The 12172-nt window shown below is 43.3% G+C and overlaps 1 non-coding gene and 1 pseudogene across 1 annotated transcript; one reads left to right on the top strand and one right to left on the bottom strand.

The window, feature by feature from the left end:
- Nucleotides 1–3274: 3274 nt before the first annotated feature.
- LOC121137717 lies at nt 3275–3381 on the bottom strand. Its single transcript, XR_005875024.1, has one exon. It is a non-coding gene; the product is annotated as a U6 spliceosomal RNA (small nuclear RNA).
- A 7449-nt stretch (nt 3382–10830) lies between these two features.
- On the top strand, nt 10831–11319 carry LOC101840663 (annotated as a pseudogene).
- The last annotated feature ends 853 nt before the right edge of the window (nt 11320–12172 follow it).

Here is a 12172-nt window from a genome sequence, read left to right as displayed (position 1 = left end):
GTGCATAGGCCATGCTAAGAGATTGTACTGTAAAATGATTGGAAATCATTATAAAAATTTGGAGCGCGACTAGAGAGATGAGCCCAGAGAATCCCACAGCCTGACTCTTTAACAGCAGATGAAAGTGGGGTCAAGACAGACCACTTAGAGGATGTTGTTAAGCAAGGGAAATATTTATAGTTTAGGGAGGATTGATAGTAAGGAAATGGATAGAAGTAAATGGATTTTAAGAGATAGTAACAGTGCTGGAAGGGGATTGGGTGATGGGGAGGGACACACTAGGGAAAGACATAGGGACATCTCCTGGGTCTGTAGCTTGAACATCTGAATACTTGGTGTTATGAATCCCTGACAGGACAGGGAATATGACAGAGGGCTAGCAGCTATTCTATGTCACCTCATGTACCTTCTTTGTTGCGTTTATTGTCATAAACAAATGACAAGTTGGGGGCTTGGGCTCTTCCCCATAATGATGACAAATGAAGGGGTCAAAGCCACTTTCTAGCAGTCTCTGGGAGAATACTAAATATTCTTTCTGAATTTATCAATACAAAATGTGCTAATGGATATTAATATTCGATCAGTTGGGTTTGCATTTCTCACCAACCGCCAGGAAAGCATCGTGACCCTCTTAGATTTTCAATGGATAAAACATGAATTACTTTAACAAATTTCCCCTTGTAATGTCTTGATTATGTATTCCTATGAAAGAGAGTGTATTTGTGAACCATCATGAACAATAATAATCACAATATATTTCAATTTATGAACATGCATGCCTGAACGCCTCCAGGCATTTTCACAGACAACAACTAAGTGAGTAACTTATAATCAAACAAGCCAATATACCCAAATAGGGCTGTTCTGTAAATAAACTTCTATCCTCAAAAAGCAGCATCAAAGAATTGCTACATATAAACTGGCAAATGTTTTTTAAAGGCTCAGTCATTCTTTTTATCTTGAAGTATTCTGTAGTTACCCAAGCTATAGATTATAAGGAGCATGGGCCTCTGATATTATACCAGGTAGCTGACACCTGTCATACCTAATACTACCTGGCTATCTTTTGCTAACCTCATCAAGAAAGGCATCAAAGAGTGGGGGAGGGGAACAGACAGGCAGATCCTTGGATCTTGGGGGCCAGCAAATCTAGCCAACCAATAAGCACAGGATTCAGGGAGTGACCCTACTTCAATATATATATATTACACTTTCATTTTATTTACTATAATTAATGTGTATTAGTTTATAGTGGAGAATGAATGAGCAAGATAGCTGATGTCAACCTCTGGCCTCCACATGCATGAGTATCTGCATGCATGGGTAAACACACACACACACACACACACACACACACACACACCATGCATGCATTGACACATAAACAATTTTTTTAAGGGAACAATATGCCAATTCCCAGCCTGCCTTACAGCAAAAATCCAGGCCTGAGAATTAGCCTTACTCATAAGATATACCAGCAGGAAACTTCAGCTTAGCTCACCCCCACCCTCAGAAGAGTAGGCGTAGGCTTTCATTTTTGCTGGTGTGGGTGAGGGGAGTCAGGTACAGCAGAGGAAATGGGGGTCTTAACTCTTTGAGTTCTTGGTGCGGGAGTGGTGCTGGGCGCTGAGGACAGACTGAGCCTCCAGTGGCTGGGGTAGCAGCAATGTCAAGCTCTCCCCTAGTCAGCAGTCTGTCATGACTTTGGCCTTGCATTTCAAAGTCTGGCTTCACAGCACCCGTTTAGCCCATTTTGTAAGTCACCAGGTGTCTCTTCAGCTCTCTGCAGCTACTTTCAACAGTTGCCAGCCTCATACCGTATGTGCTTCTCTCTGTGTGTGCCGTTTATTTTATTCTTTACCTCTTGGAAGTTGTGAGTTGGAGAGCTGTTGACCTTTTGACACGTTATTCCTGAACAATTCAGCATGCACCTCATAAGAATAATCTCCAAATCTGGGCTACTGTAATCAAGCTCAAGACAGCCTTCATGTCACAATTCCATGGGAAGTGCAGTCCATATCACATTCAGTCAGAGAACACCTTTTTAAATTCATGCTTGTGTGTGTCTGCCTGTATGTGGAGCCTAAAGGTCAACCTCATGAGTCATCCTCAGAACACCATCTGTCTGTCCTCTTTCAGACGGGTCTCTTGCTGGCTGGAGCTCATCCACTAGACTAGGCTGTCTGCCCATCAGACTCCAGGGATCCACCTATCTTTGTCTGCCAGGCGCTTGGGATCACAGGTGCACAGCATTACAGCCAGGTTTTTTTGATGTTGTTTTGGTGTGGGTGCTAGGATCAGATTCGGGTCCTCATGCTTGGGAAGCAAGCACTTTATCAACAGAGACCTAGGTGCAGGAGTTGTATTGTAGGTGTATCAGTTGCGACTGGGCACTACCATCACATGTTTTCCACTGTTTGATTAGGTGTGTGTGTGTGTGTGTGTGTGTGTGTGTGTGTGTGTGTGTGTTTAAGAGTCTCCATTTGTTGCAGAGACATTTCTTTGATGACGGAGGGGTAAGACCTACCATTATCTGTGGGTGTAAGTATAATATCTTTTTTTTCCTTTTTTAAAAATTTTAATTAGAAACAAGCTTGTTTTACATGTCAATCCCGATCCTTCTTCCTCCCCTCCTCCCCTACCCCCCCCCCCCGCCAACACTCTATCCCATCCCCTTTCTGCTCCCCACAGAAGGTTAGGCCTTCTGTGGGGGATCTTCAAAGTCTGTTATATCATTTGGAGCATGGCCCAGGCCCTCCCCTGTGTGTCTAGGCTGAGAAAGTATCCCTCTATGTGGAGTGAGCTCCTAAAGTCCATTTGTGTACTAGGGATAAATACTGATCCACTATTAGAGGCTGCATAGATTGCCCAGGCCTCTTCATTGACACCCACGTTCAGGGGGTCTGGGTTGGTCCTATGCTGGTTTCCTAGCTATTAGTCTGGGGCCCATGAGCTCTCCCTTGTTCATATGAGCTGTTTCTGTGGGTTTCTCCAGCCTGGTCTTGGCCCCTTTGCTCATCACTCCTCCCTGTCTGCAACTGGATTCCAGGAGTTCAACTCAGTGTTTAGCTGTGGGTGTCTGCTTCTGCTTCCATCAGCTACTGGATAAAAGCTCTAGGATGGTTTTTAAGGTAGTCGTCAATCTCATTATCAGGGAAGGGCGTTTAAGGTAGCCTCTCCACTATAGCTTAGATTGTTAGTTGGGGTCATCCTTATAGATCTTTGGACATTTCCCTAGTGCCAGATTTCTCTTTAAGCCTCCTTCTCTTATGCTAAAAATATATAATACTTCATGAATTTGCGTGTCATCCTTGTACAAGGGCCATGCTAATCTGCTCTGTATCGTTCCAATTTTAGTATATGTGCTGCCGAAGTGAGAACGTAATATCTTTTTTTAATAGGCTCATTTTCTCCTTTGTCAGCCAAAACCATTTTCTGTTGCTCTTGGCTGGATGATATGATCTAGTACCCTCCTCCTCCTCCTCCTCCTTCCCCCGTCTTCCTCCCCCTCCTCCTCCTTCTTTTGGTTTTTCGAGACAAAGTTTCTTTGTGTAGCCCTAGCTGTCCTGGAACTCTATTTGTAGACCAGCCTGACTTTGAACCCACAGAGTTCTGGGATTAAGGGCATGTGCCACCACCACTCAGCTGTAAATCATCTCCTTATTAATCAGAAGCAGAAAAGAACTAGAAGTCTGAAGAACAAGTTTGGATTCGCTGTCTGTGTTACCCTTGGCTGAACTTGATCTTTGGTGGACTGTAATGCAAGTAGCTTGTTTGGTGCTTCCACTGTTATCTCCTACTTTTCAGAGTGGTGTCTAGAAAGAGATGAAGCAGTGCGAGCTGAAAGTCTGTCAGTAGGTGATGGGGAAATGACACCTCATATATAAACACCCATACATTTATACATTTCCTGACTCTCATACACTCTATCTTTATCATCGCTGTATGGATATATGTATATGTATGTATGTATCTCTCTTTTGTGTATCATATGTCTGTGTATCTATCCATCTTTCTATGAATCATCTATCATCAATCATCTATCTATCCATTTATGTGTTATCTATTGTCTTTGTATCATCTATCATCAATCTATGTATGTGCCATCTGCCATCTATGTATTATCTACCTATCTATATATCTATCATCAATCATGTATGTATGAATGTATCTGTCTAACATCTATCTCAAACTATCATCTATTTTTATATTGTCTGTATATTATCTATTATCGATTTTCTATGTTTGTATCTATATATCATACATACATCTATCTATACTGTCTATCATCTCTCTATCTTTATCTATCTATCTATCATCTATTTACCTATCACCTATCTAACTTCCTAAGACAATCATTTCATGAAACGGGAAGGCATGTATAATAGTGTCTATGTAACAGATGAAGTAATTGAGACATCAAGTGGCCAACTTAGTTGGTCAAATGCCTAGTTCAAGTAGAGGATAGCTTCCAACTTCAGGATCATTTCTCTTTACCATAATTAAACTGTGTGAAGAACAGTTGTCTAGAGCTGGCATAAAGCAAATACTACCTCCAGTTTAATAGATCTTAGAATCTCTGTTTAGACTAACGCTGGTATGGAGTACTTCTTTCTCTGCAGTTACCAGTTCACTCTGAGCCAGAAGCCCATAGTTGAACCAGCAAATAGCTGAATGTCCAGGTCTCACCAGTCTGTGACAGTGACACCTCCAGGCCTGTGCCTGATATCCACTTCCCGTAGATCCTTCAGTTATTAGTGTAATTGATGTGTCACCGGCTTCAGCCTGTGATTTGTTGTGGGCTCATTGATTAACAAGGGTTTGGCAGAGACTAATGTTTTTCTGCTGCTATCTTGGCCAGGAATGTTTGTTCAGTAAGTAAGAAGGAAGCAGCAGGGGCTGCTGCTCAGTTGGTAGAGTGTTGCCTAGCATGAAGCCCTGGGTTTGATCCCAGCACTGCATCAGCTGCCTAGGGTGGTACACACTAGTAATTCCAGCACCAAGGAAGTGGAGGGAGGAGGAGTAGAGGTTCAAAGTTATCTCTGGCTAGAATAAGCTTGAGGTCAGCTTTGGATATGTCTGATCACATGTCAAAAAGGCAGGGGAGGGGGTGGGAAGACTCTGTCTTCTCTTGTATTTCTTTACTTTTGAGCATCATTGAACCAGCCAGGGCTGGATTTTCCTGGCTGGTACTTGGTAATGCGAGTTCCATTTAGTCTCCCAGAGGAATTGTAGTGGCCTCTTTTGGTTTTATTATTTTTTTAATGTTATGCTTCTTCTGCTGCTGCTGCTGTGTGGTGGTGGTGGTGGTGGTGGTGGTGTGTGTGTGTGTGTGTGTGTGTGTGTGAGTGTGTACTGTGTGTTGTGGGTGCACACATGTTATGGCACACATGTGGAGGTCGGAGAACAACTTTGTGGTGTTCACTCTCTCCATTGCCATTGAGGTGCCTTCCTGGGATCCAATTCAGTTTGCTAGGCTTGCTTGGCCGCAAGTGACTTTACCTTCTGAGCCATCTCTCCAGCAGCTCCCTCCGCTTTCAGTTTTATAGGTAACCAGAAGCTTAAAGAAATGTATGAAAAGTTGCTGGTGTGGAGCCAAAACACAATGAAATGCAGTGCAGCCCATGGAAACAGATGACTCGATGATGCTGGGAGTCAGAATAGCTTTCTAGGGGTGTGCTCTGGGAGGAAAGGGACAGGGACAGAAGTGTATGTGTGTGTGTGTGTTATAACCATGTACAGGAATGTCATTTCTAAGCACTTCTTTTTAAAAATTATTTCATATGTATGGGTGTTTTGCCTGCATGTATAGCTGTGTACAACATGCATGCTTGGTGCCTGCTTAGGCTAGAAGAGGGTGTTGGATCCCCCTGGAACTGGAGTTACAGACAGTTGTGATCTGTCCTGTGTGTGCAAGGAATCAAAGCCTGGTTCTCTGTAAGAGCAGCCCAGTGCTCTTAATCACTGAGCCGTAACTCCATTTTGAGATTTTCTTATGGTTTTACTTCATGCTATTGAGCTTTACTTAATCTGTGGGAATAATTGGATATATTTATGGTGTATAATATGAGATTTTGGCATGTGTATACATTGTGTACTAATCGAATCAGTGCAAGCTGCACATCTACTACCTCAAGCATTTAACATATCACAAAGGCAAGGAAAACACTCTCTCTTCCAGCTGTTTTTGAATAGACTGTCAATTGTGACAGGTGTCTGTGATATAGAACATCAGAACCCTTTCCTCCAGGCTGTAACCTTGAGTCTACTGATCAAAGTCCCTTTCCATTTACTCCTCCAGCCTCTGTTCACCAGTGTTCTACTCTACTGGAATAAGGCCAACTATTTTAGATTTCTACACATTATTGACATTACCGGCTTATGCTTGTCTTTCTGATCCCGGTTAATTCCACAGAATGAAATGTTATTCTATTTATTACTAATTAATTTATTTATATTTTCAGTTCTGGGAACCAAACACAGGGTCTTTCCCATGCTAGGTAAGCATTCTGCCATGGAGCCAAATCCCAGTCCCCTCTCCTATCTCTCTTGCTGCAAGTGATAGCAATGGTCGTGTGTGTGTGTGTGTGTGTGTGTGTGTGTGTGTGTGTGTGTGTGTGTGTGTGAGAGAGAGAGAGAGAGAGAGAGAGAGACTGAACAGTATTCTACTGTGTTCCTGTATCATTTCTCCTTTGTAGTTTCCTCCATCTTCAGTTACCCATGCTGATTCCACCTGCAGCTATAGTGAGCTGGGCCACAGTAAACATATGAGACCAGGTAACTCTTTCATGGACAGATTTCAGGAAAACACTGCCTATCTAGGTCTGGGTGATTACACAAGTACTTGTGTGTGTGCCTTTATGTAAGTTTGAGAAATGCACTATGACTGACATTTCTCTCTCTGTGTCATTGAAAAACCTCGGCATCAAAGCGCCGGGCACTGAACCGAACCCTTTGCCCAAGAACCAGGGCCAGACCACTGGCTGCAAATGCAAGAGGTGATTTATTGAGTACACAGGCGCCTGCGGATGCTAATGCAACTCGGGTGCAGAGCATACCGGGCTTTCAGGGAATACAATATTTATAGAGTTTCAATGGTTACATAAGTAACAGGCATTTCATTGGCTCATCTTGGGGGCAGGGGTAGTTCCCACGGACTAAGTTTCCTGGTATTACTTAATGAAAGACCCAGGCATACTTCAGCAATTATTATCCGGGTCCCATGACTGCTATAGTGATCACAGACATCCTGTTTTGAGGGTGAGACACCTGGTCTGGGTTTCTTTCATTAGGCAACGGCCTGGCCTTGCTTTTCTTTTCCTAGGGGGTCCTGGGTAGGGGTCTTTCATCATAATCACAGCATTTTGTAATTGCAAAGAACACTGAGGCCAGGACTTCCTCTGGCTGTTCTTATTTCTTTTTTTTCACTCCCTGAGAAAGGCCATCACTGAGCATGACTAGAGGCTCCCATCTTCCTCCTGCCTGCTTACTTACCTGACTTATTTTCCTCCTAGTCTGTAGTGGGTTGAATGGAAGAGTGCCCCATTCACTCAAGTATTTGAATACATGGTCCCTAGTTGGTGGCACCATTTGGAGAGATGCTACAGCCTTTTTGGAGGAAGTATGTCACAAGGGGTTGGCTTTGAGAGCTCATAGCCTTATCCTACTTCTAGTTCATTGTCCCTGTTTCTGTGTATGGGTGGAGATTTAATCTTTCAGTTTCCTGCCCAGCCATCTGCTGCCGTGGCTGTCCACCATTATGGATAAATGATTTATTCTATAAGTTGCTCTTGGTTGTAGTGTTCTATCACAGGGACAGAAGAGTAACTAAGATACTGCCCTTATCCTCTGAAACAGCTCATTTATCTGACACTGACAGCCTATCCTAGACTGCAAACCCAAGATGAGATGCAGTGGTTTTGGCTGTCCTGTTTCTCATGGAGTCCCCAGCGAAGGTGCAGACATTGATTGATTGCATGGCAAAAGTACTTAAGACCTTGTATGAAGAGCGTGTTGTAGGACAAATGTCACCAAACACAGGTTGGGAGATCATAGAACATACACACTGTAAAGAGACCTGAGGCTGTGACCAAAGCCAAAGGTAAGCAAGCCAAGATGCACAACCCCAAGCAGCAAATAGAGTTACAGTCAAAATCAAGACTGAGTGGCTACTAGGAAAGCCAGGAGGGCAACTCCATTTTCTAAGCCGGTGCACACGCCAAGGGATGTCCCCACATGTGGATATAACCATTCTAGGGCTCGAACCTCCTGAAGTCAGACTAGAAAAGATTTCTCAAGTGGGGTCAATTTTAGTTTTATGGTAGCTGATGATGTCTGGGAACATTTTTTAGTCATCACAGATGGAGGGAGGGTCTGAAATTTAGTGGATACAAGCAAGGTGGCATTGTTTATTCTACAGGAAGAGACATCTAGCCCAGATCCCAGTCTTACCAGGATGAGAAACTTTAGACAGGGGACATGACAGACCCTATATGAAATGGGAAGAGACTAGTGTTTGTACACACAGGCCAGCGGCATGGCTCAGATGGTTAAGACAGCTGTAGGCAAGCCTAATGATCTGAGTATGAGCTCTGGGATCACATGTTTGAAAGAGAAAACCCGTTCTTACATGTTGTCCTTGAACCTCTGCATGTTCACCATGACATGTATACACCCACCATCCCACCTCAGACGTAAAATAAAAAGAAACATTGTAAGCACATCTTCTACCTTTCCCTGTTGAAACCAAAGATACAAATTATCTAAGAAGAAGACTTTCTACCCATTTTTTTCCTCCACAAACCAAGGCTTATCAGTGTCTAAACTTATCTCATGATAGAATATGATAAATGAAACTCAAACTAATCCAGAGTCTTCCGGGATGAGCCCCGACTTTTGACAGCCAGAATGATAATCTGCTCTTCTTGGGCCCCAGGCCAATTTCTTTAATGAATCTCTCTAATTTAATTCATATTTTCCCACCTCTCTATTAAATGGCACCCAGGCTCATCAAGTCTAATATTTGAACCAAACACATTTAATGACTGTCCCTTCATTAAATATCATAAGCTTCATAAGGCCTTGGCAGACAGATGTCTCCCTTCCCCCTCCAGATAACCTAGAGACCCAGCAAAGTCAATAGTCAGTGTCCAGTCAATCCCTCTGCCCCTTCTTTCCATCCTTCCTTAAAGCTGGGGCTGGAGACAGGTTTTTATCATTGGAGAAAGCATAGGTTTTCCAGGCCAATGGATTCTGAGCTCTGGCTATATCTCATGCTTTGACACTAGATGTCAGTGAAGGGTAATTGTTGTCTCAATTTAGAGGCCAGCTCAGGTAGTGGCTGGCACCTTTGGTTCATGTTTTATAGCAAAGGTGAAGTATGGCTCCGTTCCTACCACACGCATATATTACAATAAAAGAGGATATCAGCGCCTAGTGTTTTTAAAAGCTAGTCATAAAAGATGAATAACGAGGCAGTTTAAAGCTAAAAGACAGCTGCCAAGCTCAATGGCCATGATGGATGCCAAACACCCAGTGTGCAGAAAACCTGTTCCTCCGAGACCACCATCCAAAAAATTAATTACTACCATTCAGCATCTTTAAATGTGCCACTTAATATACTGCTACCATAATTAAATTTCCAGCCCTGTGACCTTGAGACCATTTCCTGAGATAATAAATGAGATCAAGGTTTAATCGATGCAGAGGCAAGTAGAAACTGCCCAAGGATACAAAGAGCCACCCTGCTGTGAGTCACAGTTGGGGGGTGGGGCTGGGTTGGCCAAGGTGGAGGGGAGCTTTGTCATCATGGTGAGCTCATCCTTTGACAGGGGTAACTTAGGAAATGTAGGGGTTGGTCCTGCAGGACAGAAAAGTGAGGGGAAACAGGTCTTCTCAATGAACTAATTAATGTTTATTGACTCTGTTCTGTGTGACTTGAATCATGCATAGGACACCTTATCTGTTCCGCTTTGGTAGCACGAGACTCACTTCTTAGACCAGCCTCAGCCATAGTGCCCAGCTCCCTGCTGACTTCAGCTAGCTCCACACATATTCACCCAATGGGGATTCTCCAAGGGCCTGTATCATGGGCCGGTCTTGGCTTCCTGTCCATGGCTCCTTTGCAGCTATGTTGAGGGGAATCCACTTGGCACTTTTATCTGTATAATCCAGAAGGGTAGGTTATACTAGAAGCTCTATCAGGCACCTTTGATGAATGTGCATTAAAGACAAGTATCTTTACTTGTACCTTCAATCTAGAGAAAATTATAGTAGTTTGCAAGCTGTGAGGTCCATGTTTCCATGCCAGGAAAAGAGGCAGGTAATGGGAGGCTGGGAGGTTGAAGAGAATTTGAAGGTTTGTAGACAGATAAGACATTCTTGATTCACTCTGAGCAAATGTCACCACACAGAGGGCTAGGCAGGCTGATGTCAGTTAGCATATGTAGGCACAGGAGGGCATAGACACACAGATCAACCAGCACACAACCTGCTTGGGAGTAGGGCACACAGGCCTGCAAACAGACACATACATGCAAACTGGTGGAAGTAAAGGCTCAGACCTCTGACTTCATGGCCATATATATACAGTCACATATATTTATCACAAAAAATTGGTACTTTACTCAAAAATAGTTACATAATAGATTATTACTTTTGGGATCTCCAGACATCTGGTATCAGTCAGTTGATGCTATCTCATAGTCCCCCAGATGTTGGGTATCAGCCATACTTTTGAAGACACATACCAGATACCTGTATCAACACTATGTTGTTTTAACACAAACTAGTGCTTTTGGCCACGGCAGCCATCTTCCAGTACTTGCCAAAATGACAAACACAAAGGGCAAGAGGAGGGGCACTCGCTACATGTCCTCTCGGCCTTTTAGGAAGCATGGAGTTGTTCCTTTGGCCATGTACATGCAAATCTACAAGAAGGTTGATACTGTAGGCATCAGGGAATGGGCACTGTTCAAAAAGGAATGCCCTATAAGTGTTACCATGGCAAACCAGGAAGAGTCTACAATGTTACCCAGCATGCTGTGGACATTGTTGTAAATAAGCAAGTTAAGGGCAAGATTCTTGCCAAGAGGATTAACGTGCATGTGGATCGAGCACATCAAGTAGTCTAAGAGCAGAGACAGCTTCCTGAAGCGGGTGAAGGAAAACCACCAGAAGAAGAAGGAAGCCAAGGAGAAGGATGCCTGGGTTCAGCTGAAGCACCAGCCTGCGCCACCCAGAGAGGCACACTTTGTGAGGACTAACTGGAAGGGGCCTGAGCTGCTGGAGCCCATTCCATATGAATTCATGGCCTAATGTGCAAAAAGAAATAAAAGACCTGGACTGTAAAGGGTTTTCTTAAGTTGAAAAACAAAACCACACACACAAACCAGCACATATTGCACATGCCTAACATCAATGTGTGAAGATGCCTGTTTCGATATTGCTGTTAATGCATAAATTTATGCATAATTTAAATTCTTGTATATGTATACTTATGTGTTCATTGTGTGTTTAGTTGCCCACATGTATATGAGTGAATGAAGTCCAGATATGAAGGTCAGATATCAACCTCAAGTGTCAACTTTAAGGATTGTTTACCCTTTAATTTTGAGACAAGATCTCTCTAGGAGCAGGCCATGTAGGCTTGGATGGCTGGCCAGAAAACTCCAAGCATCCACCCAACTCCACTCCTCAATACCAAGATTGTAGTGTGTGTCCTCACACCGAGTTTTGTTTTGTTTTATATTTGGGCTCTGGGAACTTGCACTCCAGGCCTCCTTGTAAGCAAGCACTTTACCTCCTGGTCTTCTACTCCATCCCTGAGTTCAGTGCCTTTAGTAAAGGTAAGCAAGTGACTGAAATCCACACTGATCCGCAAAAAGCTTAGATTTTCAGGAAAGAAATTGGAAAGCAAAAGTCTATATGGATCATCTTCTTATTTGGACTTTAAGGTTAAATTTCACAGGCTTTGGTAGCAATTGCTCAATGGTTAGAAGCATATGCTCTTGAAGACTCAAGTTCAATTTCTAACACACAGTAGATGGTTCATAACCACCTGGAGCTTCAGCTCTGGGGCATCTGAAACCACCATCTGGACTCCATGGGCACTTGCACATGTGTGAACATAAACACAGATGCACATACCTTACCCATGCTGAGCACTGTAGCA

Source organism: Mesocricetus auratus, unplaced genomic scaffold (assembly GCF_017639785.1).
Source record: "Mesocricetus auratus isolate SY011 unplaced genomic scaffold, BCM_Maur_2.0 Super-Scaffold_100691, whole genome shotgun sequence".
NCBI classification, from domain to species: Eukaryota; Metazoa; Chordata; class Mammalia; order Rodentia; family Cricetidae; genus Mesocricetus; species Mesocricetus auratus.
Note: the sequence above shows the minus strand (reverse complement) of the source record. Positions and strands in the feature narration are given on the sequence as shown.